Raw genomic sequence first — 15,181 nt, 5'->3', positions numbered from 1 at the left:
TGGAAGGGGAAGAGGGACTTTTCTTGAACTCTACAGAGAACAGGAAAGGGAGATGGAGGCAGCTCTTTCCTGGTTCCTTTCTCACAGACGGTCTCTTTCTTGCAGCTTTGCCTACGCCAGAAAGATGTGCTCCCACGGGTCCTGCCACAACCGCCACAGGTCCTGCCATGGCTCCAGCTCTCACTGCCACGAGTCCAGACCCTCCTGCAATATCGTTGTGGTAGAGAAGCCGTACTGCTGCCCCGTGCAGCGCTACTGTCCACCCGTGTCCTGCTGCTACCCACGCTACCAGTATTCGCAGTGCTGCAAGTTCCCACAGTACCCCAAGTGCCCTCCACAGTACCCCAAGTAGGATAACTACAAACAGCAAGACAGAAGCCAAGACCTTTCTGTTGCATTCTTCTTATGGAGCTGGTTTGAGTGCCTACAGCATGTCTTGTCTTGTTGCAAATTCATTTTCCCCCTCTCATTTAATTTGATTTATGAATGTCCCTAACATGCTTTGAAGACTTGCCCATTGTACGAGTGTGATGGACTTCTTCCTAAGAACCGCTTCTGGTGTCACTTACTGTTATTCTTGTGCATGGAATAGGAATAATTTCTGTTCTTCTTCCTTCACCTGCATATGAGATGCAATAAAACTTATAATTCAAGAAAAAGTCTTTGCTTTGGGATGTATTGATTCTTGGCCATCTCTTTTTGAGAAGTAGCTTTATTGATAGCTCTGTTCTTTCTTTCTGTTTGTAGTTTTATTCTTTTGCAATAAATTATCTAGAAGTCCACTTATAATGTAGGAAGGGGAGGCCTGTGAATCCCTGGTATGTTTGGGAAACACACACACGTACATGCACAATATATAATGGGCTGCTGCTAATCAGGGCAGAACTGTTGACTTCAGCAGAGTGGTGCCTGTTCACACCAGCTGAAGCACTGGTCCATCAAATTTACTCCTTATGGTGAGAAAAATACATAATTGAAGTGAGGTTTTCTCAAGTTCTCTAGAAGAGAATGGATACTACAGGGACCCAATTTTAGTTGTAGTAATATCCAGTAGTTTTGTTAATGCCTTCAATGGTAATATATGGAGTGGACTTATTAGCCTGACAGTAGGCACCAAGTGGGTAGTGTCAGGACCGAGGGCGGTCTGAGGCTATGGCCAGTAGTCCGGACCGTCAGGTGGGGTTTTTCCACAACGGAGTAGAGTTAGGCACGGAAGCGTATTGGTTTTATAAAGAAAGCTTTACTTACACTGCCGATGGTCACAGTGCAGGGAGGAAACTTGCTTGAGTTGCAGTTGCACACAAACAAACACAAGTGAGATCTCTTCCGAACCGAACCGAGATGAGTCGTCGATGTACGACTCCACGAGCGCTTCACACGGGGGTACGTCAAATTTTCCACTATGACAGGGAGTGGCTAAAAGCTGATCAGGCCTCTATGTCCTCCTCCAAGACACACGCGGAGTTTGCTAGGCTCCACAGCGCGCTCAGAGTTCCCCACGAGATGGTTGTGGAGTCCTCCAACTTGGGCGAAACCCGCTCCACCCTTTTATACGGCGAGCGAGCCAATTGCTAGCCGCCACGTAGGAATAATTTAGAATTGACCAATAGTGGGACACTAATTTGCATGTATGTGGCGGGAACTCTTTTGCACGGGGGTTTTCTCTCTGCAGCTGAGAAATCCACTGTGCAAAGAAAGCTCCATGTGGCGGGAAAATTCCAATGTGCCGAGGCACTAAAAATCATTGGGTTATGACAGGTAGGACTTATGAGAGCTGTAGAGACAGCAGCTAAAATCACCTGCTAAAATGGCAGTGCAAATGGTCTTAAATACTGACGGTGAAATTCAGTAAGGACAAGTGCAGGGAAGTGTACCTGGGAAAGAGAAATGAATCATACACTTCAAAGCTGAGGAGCAACTGCCTACATAGCAGCTCAACAGGAAAGTATTTAAGGTTTTTAGTAGAGCACGAGTGGAGTGTGAGGTAACGTCTTGTTTTTGCAGAAAAGCCAACACCTTGCTAGGAGCTATGAAAGGAGTGTCTCCTGTGCTCCGCAAGTCTGTAAGACACATGAAGTAATCCTTCCATTATCCACAGCTCGTCTCGGAGAGAACAACCTGCACAATGCTGTGCGTGATGCTCGTGGTTAGAGGTGGACTAGTGGGAGCAAGCCTTTAAAGAGGATCAGCAATGACCAGCGGCAAAGAGACAGAGACATGACCTCGGAGGAATGACTGGCTTGTTTTTGAGACGAGAAGACTGAGAAGGGAAATGCTCCCAAAATGGCAAGAGTTACTGCAGAGAGGAAGTAAGAAATTGTTTTCCATGCATGTGTGCAGGGGAATAGGATGAGAAGTAATGGCTTGAAACTGCAGTGGCAGAGATGTATGGAGCTTTCTAAAGCTAAGAGGAGCAAAGTATAATTATTTAGTATGGGAGTTCCTGCAATTGCCATCTTCATGACTCTTGGAAGCAGATGAAACAAGCATCTGTCAGGAATGTTTTGGCTGACTCTGACCCTACCTTGGAGGCAGGAATACATTAGATGATTTCTCAAGGCACTATCCATCCTGTTTTCTGTAATGAAAGGGAGTTCTGGGATTTCAAGGGAGTGAAGGTGAGGACAGAATTGTATTTCTGGAAGAGGGAGGGAGGTGTCTGTGTGTTTCTAAGGGGCAATCCCATTCCTACAGTGGGTCTACTATGGACCTAGAAGGGGTAATCTGATGGCTTCTACACTTAGAGTAAATCAACATTGACTGTAAGTCACACTTTGGCCATGCACAAAGTGAAATATATTTCTGCTTTTAAAGAACAGTGATAAGTAGAAAATTATGTGTCCAAAAGAATGACATAAAAAAGGCAAAAGATAATGCTGCTATTGTGAATGATCATTTTATTGTGTGGCATATGTTGATAGAGACCGAAATAGAACAGAGAGGCAAGAAATACTCCCAAAAAGAGTTACAACTTCTCCATCATTGTGGAGCATGAGCATCATCAGCGATGGTCCTTATTAAGAACAGAGATTTGTACCGCAGGTAGATCTTCAAAGCATGTTAGGCATATTCATGGATTAAAGCAAAAGGGAGAGGAGAGGAGAAAATTGGCATGGAAGAATGCAATACAAGCTGTAGGCACTGAAGTCATCTTCCTATGATGAAGAATGGATCAGGCAGGTCTTCACTTCCATACTAGTGCTATGTTTCCTACTTGGGGTACTGTGGAGGGCACTTGGGGTACTGTGGGAACTTGCAGCACTGCGAATACTGGTAGCCTGGGTAGCAGCAGGACACGGGTGGACAGTAGCGCTGCACGGGGCAGCAGTATGGCTTCTCTACCACAACGATATTGCAGGAGGGTCTGGACTCGTGGCAGTGAGAGCTGGAGCCATGGCAGGACCTGTGGCGGTTGTGGCAGGACCCGTGGGAACACATCTTTCTGGTGTAGGCAAAGCTGCAAAAAAGACTGTCTGTGAGAGAGGAACCATGAAGAGCTGCCTCCTTTCCCTTTTCCTAGTCTTCTGAGAACCTAAAAGCTAGTTTTTTCCTCCATCTCAGCTACCACGTATGTGAAAGCCACAGGGAATTTGCCCCATTTTCCTGGGAGCTCATCTAGCCATCCCTGCCCCAAGCCGTGGCCTCACAGAGGTGTGGATTTCCCCAGCTCGATGCAACACTGCTCTGACACATGTGATGCCTTCAAACTCCAAGGCATCTCATCCTGGGAGAACTGTCCAGTCATCCCAAGAATCAGCTCTAAACCCACAGTCACCTTGCCCAGTAGATCTTACCCTAATGCTTTTATGGTTCAGAGCCAGGGAATGAATCCAGGACTCTGGCTTTAATATAATAAAAAGAATCATCTAAAAGTTGTCATCAGACTTACCTTGCTCAGCTACAAGGACAAGGTCTCAGAAGTGTCAGTGAGCGAATGAGATGTGCTGGGATGGGAGAGCTTTTATACGCTTGCGAGCGGAGGTCTGGGGAATGTGACAGCCCTTGGCAATGCCCAGCTAATTTTTTAATTTCCTAAACACATGTCTCCATGTGTCCCTCTTCCGGCATCCACACTTTGACTCATCCTTTGTGCTACAATAACTTAATCCTAAGGCTGATTTAGAGCAAAGGGATCTTCCCGTGGCACGTGAGATGACGGGAGTGCACAGTGGTGTGTTGAGCAGTGCTAATTGTGCCACTGTGGCATGCCATGCCCGTGGACGACCCAGGTTGAGCCAGTGGAGGGAACGTTTGCAAGTGACACGTGTTGACTTGGAGCAGTGTGCTAAGCCCTTGGAGCAGGCAGAGCTCAAGGTCTTTTTTAATATCATAAGGCAGTGTAATTACATGGTGCATTTCATTCGCATGCCATTGACCTTTGGGTGCTGTGCCCAGGGGCTCCCTATGAGGACACGTCAGAGCTAAGAACAGAATTAAGCAGGTCCCAATTTCCAGTTTTATACTTGATGTTCGACACAACTCTGCTGCGGAGAGCAGCTGATGGTCTACTGTTGAAATGGCTGGTTCTCCTCCAGGTTTGCAAGGCTGTACCAGGGGAGGGATCTGCACATACTAGAAGCTGGAACGGTTCAGAGTGTGGGGATGTGGGATTTCAATGTGGCGTAAGGTAGGGCTGCTGTAGCCTGAGCATGTCAAATCCCACCAAAGAGGGACTGAATTCCAGTATAAAAATATTAATAACCCAGAGGGTTACAGAGTCGTCAGGACATGGGACCTGGACTCTGGAAATTCTTCGTTCTATTTTGGGCTCAGACAATCCTTCATCGGGGCTTTGCCCCTAAACAAGACTGCTTGACTGCCCTGTCCCCAAATGCCATGCAAATGAGCTGTAGCTGGAAATCACCTTTCCACGAGACATAGCAAAAACAATTCTAGGCCACAACGTGCCCAGAGACCAAAGCCTGCTGCTGGGAGGCAAATGTGGAAATATCTTTTGAACTGCCTGACTGCCGGGATTCATTATTCATTAATTAGCAATGTGCTAAAATTATCATGGACCAGAATGCACGTCAAGGAGCAAAGTGGGACGAAAGATCTAGAAGACACACGTGGGCCCTGGCATGTGAAGAATTAAGGCCATATCGCCAGCAGGTGTCTCATTTCCTGCAGAACGGGCTGCACCTGGATAAAAGGGCCCCGGTGGCAGTGCTCCTCATTCACTCACTGCTGCTCCTTTGCACCAGGCCTTCTTCTCAAACAAGGTAAGTCTGATTATTTGCATCTATCCTAATCTTCCCGAGCAGAAGGTTTCACATGATGTTTTCGGTGCAGACTCCTGATTTTTTGCATCATTTCATAGAAGGGTCTTCTCCCAAAGCCACATTGTTACTGCCTGAGTGTGTGCTTGACCTGCTGCCACAGACCCTTTGACCACGCTAGCAGGACCACACAAGATGGGAAGGCTGAAGGCTGGGAGCTCCCAAAGCAGGGTGGCCAGCAGGAAAACAGAAATCCAGACCCACTCCATGGGAAGTCCTCCCTCCATGGCAGGGTTTTTTCACTGGCTGGAGTCCCTGGGTCAGCAGGGAGACCTCCTAGACGTGCTCTAAGAAGCATCCTCATGGGATTCACGTCTCCGCTAGGCCAGAAATGGATGGGAAAAGAGTTCTCTGCGCTCTACAGAGAACAGGAAAGGGAGATGGAGGCAGGTCCTTCCTGGTTCCTCTCTCACAGACGGTCTCTTTCTTGCAGCTTTGCCTACGCCAGAAAGATGTGCTCCCACGGGTCCTGGCACAACCGCCCCGAGTCCTGCCACAACCGCCACAGGTCCTGCCATGGCTCCAGCTCTGACTGCCATGAATCCAGACCCTCCTGCAATATCATTGTGGTAGAGAAGCCATACTGCTGCCCCGTGCAGCGCTACTGTCCACCCGTGTCCTGCTGCTACCCAGGCTACCAGTATTCGCAGTGCTGCAAGTTCCCACAGTACCCCAAGTACCCACAGTACCCCAAGTAGGAGACACGGCTCCAAGAAGACCTTCATGTTCTACTCGTCCCATTATGGAGGTGGTCCCAGTGCCTACTGGTCATCTGGTCTTGTTTCACAGATTGTAATTTCCTGTTTTCTTTCATCTTTGATTGTCTGTAACCTGCTCTGAAGATGTGCCCACTGCTGCCCCGTGCCGCGCTACTGTCCACCCGTGTCCTGCTGCTACCCACGCTACCAGTATTCGCAGTGCTGCAAGTTCCCACAGTACCCCAAGTAGGAGGCAGCACCAAGACAAAAGCCAAGACCTGCTTGATCCGTGCTTCTTCTTGTGGAGATGACTTCAGTGCCTCCAGCTCATCTCAGCTTCTTTGATGAAATGCAGATTCTCTCCTCTCCTGTCCTCTCCCATTTGCTTAACCCATGACTACACCTAATATGCTTTGAAGATCTACCTACAGAGCAAAGCTGAGTTCTTAATAAGGACCATCATTAATGATATTTGTGCTCATTGACGATGGAGAAGTTCTGTTGTTGAGAATATTTTTTCCCTGTCCTGCTTCAGTTTCCAACCAGATCTGCCACACAATAAAATAATCATTCACAACAGCAGCATTGTCTTTTGCTTTCTTTTACTGTCATTCTGTTACCCCTTCCGAGTCTGTGATGCATCCACTCTTGGAAGTGGATTGCCCTCTAGAGATGCATGGACACCTCCCTTGTCCAGAAACAGAAGCTTCCCCACAGTCTCTTTTCCTGCATATTCCAGAGCTCCTTTGTATTGCAGAGAACAGAGAGACACGGTGCCTTGGGAAATCATTGAGTGCACCCTGGCTCCAAGTCAGGACCAAGGACACCCAAATAATTCCTGAGAGAGGCTTGTTTGGTCTACTTCTATAAGTAGTTATAAAAGTGATAAAAACACATCTAGCTACCTTGGCTAATCTGCAAGGTGCAGATCTACCCTGCTTCCTACTTGACTTCAGACTAACATCATTAACTGTCTCTCTACTTTTCAGAGCCACAAAATTGGAGATGACACAGAAAACCCCACTAATCTGTTGCAGGGCTGAACCCCTCTTACCTTTACAAGGCTCCTACATCTCTGCTGTACATGTCAAGATCCATTTGTCACATCCATCTCTGCAGCAACTTTTGCTGTTTCAGGAGCATAACCCTTCTCAGTCTTCTCTTCTCTAGACTGAACTAGACACATCTCTCAGTCATTCCTCAGATGTCATGGGACAGAGAAATCCCATGCACTGGTACAGGCTGGGGGCTGACTGGCTAGGCAACAGATCTACAGAAAAAGACCTGGGGATGACAGTGGACAAGAAGCTGAATATGAGCCAACAGTGTGCTCTTGTTGCCAAGAAGGCTAACAGCATCCTAGGCTACACTGGTAGGTGTGTTGCCAGTACGTCAAGAGAAGTGATTATTCTATTCAATAGGCTAGTGCAAATAGGGAAATATTCAATTCGGATTTGGATTCACCTGATTCAGAGGACAGTAATTTGATTCAGAGATTCGGATCACTGTCCCAAATCGATTTGACTGAATCTGCTTTGGAAGATTTGGTGCTGATTCGGAGAGATTAGGTGATTCAGATTGGCTGGGGAGAGGCAGATGCCGACAAGCAGCTGCAGGTTCTCCCATGGCTCCTGGGGGGAGCCGTAGGAGAAGCCCCCATGGCTGCCCTGCCTGGCTCCATACCCCACCTGGCCGGCCCCAGCCTAGTCCCAGCACTGGGGGAAAAAAAAAAGGCCCACACACACAGGTGGCAGCAGGAGCAGGAGTGGGGATCACCACCCCCCTCCCCCCCAACACCCACAGGGACAGCTGGGGCTGAGCGGTGCTGGGCTCTGGGTGACAGGTGGAGCCACTCCAGCTCCCAGGCAGTGTGCGGCACCCTGATGAGTGCCATGGAGCAGCTGCCACACAGATGCCAAGCGATGGGGGGTGATCCCTGCTGCCCCACACTGCCCCACACTACATGGGGGGGCTCTGCCATAAGTACCCAGAGGCCCCAATCACCACTGCCAGAGCCAGTGAGTGCGGGACTTTTGTTTTGTTTTGTTTTGTTTTGTTTTGTTTTGTTTTGTTTTAAGTGCCGGGAGGCTGGACCAGGTTGTGGATGGGGCTGGGCAGAGCAGCCATGGGGGCTTCTTCTGTGGCTCCTCCTGCTCTGCCTGTCTCTGCCCCAGCCCCCCTCCCTAAGTAACACACCCCTCTTCCCTGGCTGGACAGCTTGTCCCAGCACCAGCCCCAAACCCTCCCTCCCCCACACTCCTTCCCTCCCCCTGCCCCCAACAGACTTACCAGGTGGAGACGGCTGTATCAGCTGCCTGTTTAGTCTATAGACAAATCTCTGAAACAGCCAAATCTTTTCTGAAGCTTTTCCGAATCGATTCAGATGCTTTGATTATATTCAGAGCTTTTAATTGGTCTCTTGATTCAATTCAGATTTGGTCCCCAAATCGAACCAAATCTTCTCCATATTGAATCAGCTACCGAAGCTCCACACAGCCCTACTATTCAGCACTGGTGAAGCCACATCTGGAATTATGTGTCCAGTTTTTGACCCCCCCACTACAAAAAGATGTAGACAAATTAGAGAGAGTCCAATGGAGGGTGACAAAAATGGTGAGGGGCCTGAGGGACATGACTTGTGAGAAAAGATGGGGGAAACTGGGCTTGTTTAGTCTAGAGAAGAGGAAAGTGAGAGGAGACTTAATAGCAGCCTTCAACTCCCTAAAGGGGGGTTCAAAAGAGGTTGGAGCTAGACTGTTCTCAGTGGTGGCAGATGGCAGAACAAGGAGCAACAGTCTCAAGATGCAGCAAGGGAAGTTTAGGTTGGATATTAGGAAGAATTTTCTCATGAGGAGGGTAGTAAAACACTGGAACAGGTTACCCAGAGAGGTGGTGCAAGCTCCATCCTTGGGGGTTTTCAAAACCCGGCTAGACAAAGCCCTGGCTGGGATGCTCTAGTTGGGGTTGGTCCTACTTTGAGCAGGGGGTTGGACTAGATGTGACCTCCTGAGGTCTCTTCCATCCCTCATTTTCTATCATTTGATGTCCATTTGCATCTGGTCATTGCTGACCCTCTCTAGAGACTCTCTCCCACTGGTCCACATCTAACCCCAAGCACCACACACAGCATTGTGCAAGCTGCTCCCTCTGAGAAGAGCTAAGTAGAATGAAAGGATTATTTCATTCATTTTACACATCTGCTCAACACAGGAGACACTCCCTTCATACCTCCAAGCAAAGGTGCTGGCTTTTCTGCAATAAGAAGACATTGCCTCACACTTCACTCATGCCCTACTAAAAACCCTAATACTTCCCTGCTGAGCTGCTATGTAGGTAGTCACTCCCCTTCTTGGACCTGTGCAACTGATTTAATCTTCCCCAGGTGTACTTCCCTGCTCCTGTCCTGGCTTAATTTCACCTTCAATATTTCAGACCATTTTCTCTGCTATTTTAGCAGGTGATGTGGAACCCTAGCTGCTGCCCCTTCAGCACTCCCAAGTCCTACCCACTTGGTGCCAAATGCCAAGTTAATAACTCCACTCTCTATCCCATCACCCAAGGCGTTAACCAAGCTGTTGAACATTACATGAATGAGGTTGGGATACTGAAGTATCCACAAGCTTCCCCTGTGTGGTATAGTTTCACGCAGCAGAAGACACTGCCATGGTTGTGTAGTTTTCTCACAAAGAAGAGTAAATCCCATGGACCAGTGCCTCGGCTGCTATGGACAGATGTTGCTGTGCTCAACACAGTTTGACTCCTGATTAGTAGCTGACTGGCATTTCTACCATGTGTATTTGTGGGTATGCATGAACGTGTGTCTGTGTGTTAAAGTCTGTGAATGTGTGTGTGTGTTTCTGTTAAGGTCTGTGTTTGTGCTCCCCAAATGTGTCAGGGATCTAAAAGCCTACCCTTCTGACATCCTAAGTGGACTTAGATATTACATATGGCAAGAAGTCAGACTACAAAGAGGAAGGGAAGAGGCAGCCAGAAATAAAACAAAAAAAGGGAGCTAATCAATACAGCCCGAAGGCAACCTTCATTCCTTGAATAATAAGTTTTATTATTACTCTTTTATCCAACAGAAGAACAAAGAATGAGAACAGAAATGATCCTTAGTAAAGATTTCATCACACTTGCACAGTGGGCACATCTTCAGGGCAGGTTACAGACAATCAAAGATGAAAGAAAACAGGAAATTACAATCTGTGAAACAAGACCAGATGACCAGTAGGCACTGGGACCACCTTCATAATGGGACGAGTAGAACATGAAGGTCTTCTTGGAGCCGTGTCTCCTACTTGGGGTACTGTGGGTACTTGGGGTACTGTGGGAACTTGCAGCACTGCGAATACTGGTAGCCTGGGTAGCAGCAGGACACGGGTGGACAGTAGCGCTGCACGGGGCAGCAGTATGGCTTCTCTACCACAACGATATTGCAGGAGGGTCTGGATTCATGGCAGTGAGAGCTGGAGCCATGGCAGGACCTGTGGCGGTTGTGGCAGGACCCGTGGGAGCACATCTTTCTGGCGTAGGCAAAGCTGCAAGAAAGAGACCGTCTGTGAGAGAGGAACCAGGAAGGACCTGCCTCCATCTCCCTTTCCTGTTCTCTGTAGAGCGCAGAGAACTCTTTTCCCATCCATTTCTGGCCTAGCGGAGACGTGAATCCCATGAGGATGCTTCTTAGAGCACGTCTAGGAGGTCTCCCTGCTGACCCAGGGACTCCAGCCAGTGAAAAAACCCTGCCATGGAGGGAGCACTTCCCATGGAGTGGGTCTGGATTTCTGTTTTCCTGCTGGCCACCCTGCTTTGGGAGCTCCCAGCCTTCAGCCTTCCCATCTTGTGTGGTCCTGCTAGCGTGGTCAAAGGGTCTGTGGCAGCAGGTCAAGCACACACTCAGGCAGTAACAATGTGGCTTTGGGAGAAGACCCTTCTATGAAATGATGCAAAAAATCAGGAGTCTGCACCGAAAACATCATGTGAAACCTTCTGCTCGGGAAGATTAGGATAGATGCAAATAATCAGACTTACCTTGTTTGAGAAGAAGGCCTGGTGCAAAGGAGCAGCAGTGAGTGAATGAGGAGCACTGCCACCGGGGCCCTTTTATCCAGGTGCAGCCCGTTCTGCAGGAAATGAGACACCTGCTGGCGATATGGCCTTAATTCTTCACATGCCAGGGCCCACGTGTGTCTTCTAGATCTTTCGTCCCACTTTGCTCCTTGACGTGCATTCTGGTCCATGATAATTTTAGCACATTGCTAATTAATGAATAATGAATCCCGGCAGTCAGGCAGTTCAAAAGATATTTCCACATTTGCCTCCCAGCAGCAGGCTTTGGTCTCTGGGCACGTTGTGGCCTAGAATTGTTTTTGCTATGTCTCGTGGAAAGGTGATTTCCAGCTACAGCTCATTTGCATGGCATTTGGGGACAGGGCAGTCAAGCAGTCTTGTTTAGGGGCAAAGCCCCGATGAAGGATTGTCTGAGCCCAAAATAGAACGAAGAATTTCCAGAGTCCAGGTCCCATGTCCTGACGCTGAACCGTTCCAGCTTCTAGTATGTGCAGATCCCTCCCCTGGTACAGCCTTGCAAACCTGGAGGAGAACCAGCCATTTCAACAGTAGACCATCAGCTGCTCTCCGCAGCAGAGTTGTGTCGAACATCAAGTATAAAACTGGAAATTGGGACCTGCTTAATTCTGTTCTTAGCTCTGACGTGTCCTCATAGGGAGCCCCTGGGCACAGCACCCAAAGGTCAATGGCATGCGAATGAAATGCACCATGTAATTACACTGCCTTATGATATTAAAAAAGACCTTGAGCTCTGCCTGCTCCAAGGGCTTAGCACACTGCTCCAAGTCAACACGTGTCACTTGCAAACGTTCCCTCCACTGGCTCAACCTGGGTCGTCCACGGGCATGGCATGCCACAGTGGCACAATTAGCACTGCTCAACACACCACTGTGCACTCCCGTCATCTCACGTGCCACGGGAAGATCCCTTTGCTCTAAATCAGCCTTAGGATTAAGTTATTGTAGCACAAAGGATGAGTCAAAGTGTGGATGCCGGAAGAGGGACACATGGAGACATGTGTTTAGGAAATTAAAAAATTAGCTGGGCATTGCCAAGGGCTGTCACATTCCCCAGACCTCCGCTCGCAAGCGTATAAAAGCTCTCCCATCCCAGCACATCTCATTCGCTCACTGACACTTCTGAGACCTTGTCCTTGTAGCTGAGCAAGGTAAGTCTGATGACAACTTTTAGATGATTCTTTTTATTATATTAAAGCCAGAGTCCTGGATTCATTCCCTGGCTCTGAACCATAAAAGCATTAGGGTAAGATCTACTGGGCAAGGTGACTGTGGGTTTAGAGCTGATTCTTGGGATGACTGGGCAGTTCTCCCAGGATGAGATGCTGTGGCAGGGCACTGTGTGTGCCTGCCACTTTAAGGGCCTTGAGGTGGCAGCCACCAGGTGCCTGATGAGGGCAGCCATTTTGGAGTCAAGGGCTTCCAATATAAACACGGCAGTTTGGCTGCTGGGGGTCAGGCAACAACATTGTCTGGCTGGAGGGCTGCTGAGATCTACATCTGGAGGTAAGGGAGGAGCTGTAGGGGATGGTAAGGAGGCTCCTGGTCCTGGTCCTGACCTAAAACTGCACCCTGCAGGGAGTGGGTGGCCTGGTGGGGCTCTCAGTGGCGCGGGAGCCCCCAGGAAATGCCAGGCCAGTTACCACCCCTGTGAAAGGTGGGTCGGGGCACCTTAAGCCCTAGCCCCCACCACCAGGTGGGTAATCCCTGGGTTTGTGAAGGGCCCAGAGGGCAGACCCTGGGAGAGAGTGAGGGGCTAGAGACCCGACCCGAATAAGAGAGTCCCCTTGACTGGCCCATGCTGGGGCCAGGACCAGGATGGCCAAAAGGGCCAGGGGCCCACCGCGAGGGACGCCCAAGAGCCGGGGGCCTGGGGTCCCGACTGGCCTGGAGGTGGGCCAGGGCTAGTAGCCAGAGGTCCTGGGGGGACCACACCCGAGAGGGGGAAAATGGTTTTGGGGGGCTAGTATCCTGAATGAAAGTGGAGAGGCCGTCTGAGTGGAGGGATCATGGAGGGGTTCTGTTAGGAGGATTCTGGGGGCCAGCGTGGGGGCCGGTGATTATGTGAACATCAAGATGCCATCTGTGAGGCTTGGGCTGCGGTATAGGGGAGGAAAGGAGCCGCAGAGAGTGGCCCCTGGCATCGGGGCACTAAAATGGGCAGCCTTCCGCTGAATTGACATCCATTAATGAATCAATTAACATCAAGGCGTGGCGGGGGAGAAGGCGGGCGGTGGGCCCAAGAACAGGTGGGCGGGCCACAGAGATCGGCCCTGAGCAAGCCCCCTGTTACAGATGCCTTGGAGTTTGAAGGCATCGGATGTGTCGGAGCAGTGTTGCATCGAGCTGGGGAAATCCACACCTCTGTGAGGCCACGGCTTGGGGCAGGGATGACTAGATGAGCTCCCAGGAAAATGGTGCAACTTCTCTGTGGCGTTCACATACGTGGTAGCTGAGATGGAGGAAAAAACTAGCTTTTAGGTTCTCAGAAGACTAGGAAAAGGGAAAGGAGGCAGCTCTTCATGGTTCCTCTCTCACAGACAGTCTCTTTCATGCAGCTTTGCCTACGCCAGGAGGATGTGCTCTCGCGGGTCCTGCCATGGCTCCAGCTCTCACTGCCATGAGCCGAGACCCTCCTGCAACATTGTTGTGGTAGAGAAGCCGTACGTGCAGGCCTGCTGCCCCGTGCCATGCTACTGTCCACCCATGTCCTGCTGCTACCCACGCTACCAGTATTCGCAGTGCTGCAAGTTCCCACAGTACCCGAAGTAGAAGACACATCTCTAGGAAGACCTTCATGTTTTGCTCTTCTCTACAAAGACCATTCCAGTGCTCACAGCTCATCCAGTCTCATTTCAGAAATTGTAATTTCCTGTTTTCTTTCATATCTAAATGTCTGTAACCTGCTTTGAAGATTTGCCCACTGTACAAGTGTGATGGACTCGTTACTAGGGACCATTTCTGATCTCATTCATTATTCATCTTGTGTCTGAAAAATACTGATTTCTGCTTGGTGAAATTCTTCACTTGTTTTCCTACTTTTGCCTTCACTTGGATATATGACACAATAAAAGTTACTATTCAAGTAAAGAACTTTGTTTTAAGTTGCATGGGTTTTTCACTCTTTCTAAGAAACACCTTCATTTCTAGCTCCTCCTTCCCCTCCAATTCATAGTCTAATTTCTTGCAATGCATAATGTATCACCCACTTAGGGTGCAGGAATGTTAAGTGGGCAGATCAGTGACATTTTTGGTAAGTGCACACAGATATTAACATACCTGCACATCCATGCACACATGTGCATGCACACAGAAGAGGTAGACATGCTGGGGTGGTGCTAATCAGGACAGTTCCTTTGACTTTGGTACTGAGACACCTGTTCACACTGGCCAAGGAGCTGGTTACACATCATTTTTGCCCCACTGTGAATAATATACAAAAATTAAGTCCAGGTCTTCTGTTGTGTGAAACAGCACAGCTCCCTGGAAGGCAATGGAGTCTTTGCAGGGACCTGCCCCATGTCTTGCAGTGTTCAGTACAGGTTTCCCTTGCCAACCATGGGGATTAGGTTCCTAAAAGTTCCTGTGGTTGGCAAAACCACAGTTGGTAAAACTAAAGGCTTATGGGAAAAATGTGGTTAGGGGCTTGAATACTGTACAGTATAGTGTGTAAAAATAATTTTTACTTTAATATATGGAGTGGTCAACCGGGTATAGGCGTACCCCTAGGGGTACTTAGACAAGTTATAGGGTGTACTCACTGGTGGGTGGGGACAAAGCGCGCACAGGGCGTGGTGGCAGCATCTCCCCTGGCGTATTCACCTCTTACCCAGGGGAAGGGGAAGGGAAGGGAAGGGGAGGCAAACAGGCCTGCTGTTCCCTGTTGCCCTGCTTCCCTCCCCTGTGAGCCGGCATGGCAGGGAGCAGATAAGCTCCTGGGGGGATCTCCTCGCCCACTGCTGCTCGCCCTGCATTGCCCTAGTGATGCACCTCCAGCATGCGGGGCTGCGAGCAGCAGCGGGCGAGGAGATCCCTGCACGGCTTCTCTGCTCCCTGGTGCACCAGGTTGTGGGGGAGAGAAGCACAGCGAGAGGGAACAGTGGCGAGCAGGCCAGCT

At 49.3% G+C, this 15,181-nt stretch overlaps 2 long non-coding RNA genes across 2 annotated transcripts; one reads left to right on the top strand and one right to left on the bottom strand.

The window, feature by feature from the left end:
* Positions 1–10,019: 10,019 nt before the first annotated feature.
* On the bottom strand, positions 10,020–11,089 carry LOC102375352. The gene is made up of 2 exons (XR_325566.2): positions 11,009–11,089; positions 10,020–10,518 (listed from the first exon to the last, which is right to left on the bottom strand). It is a non-coding gene; the product is annotated as an uncharacterized LOC102375352 (long non-coding RNA).
* A 1,054-nt stretch (positions 11,090–12,143) lies between these two features.
* Positions 12,144–14,154, top strand: LOC102375196. Its single transcript, XR_325565.1, has 2 exons — positions 12,144–12,215; positions 13,623–14,154. It is a non-coding gene; the product is annotated as an uncharacterized LOC102375196 (long non-coding RNA).
* Positions 14,155–15,181: the final 1,027 nt, after the last annotated feature.

The sequence above is a fragment of the Alligator sinensis genome, unplaced genomic scaffold, assembly GCF_000455745.1.
Source record: "Alligator sinensis unplaced genomic scaffold, ASM45574v1 scaffold1554_1, whole genome shotgun sequence".
NCBI lineage: Eukaryota > Metazoa > Chordata > Crocodylia > Alligatoridae > Alligator > Alligator sinensis.
Note: the sequence above shows the minus strand (reverse complement) of the source record. Positions and strands in the feature narration are given on the sequence as shown.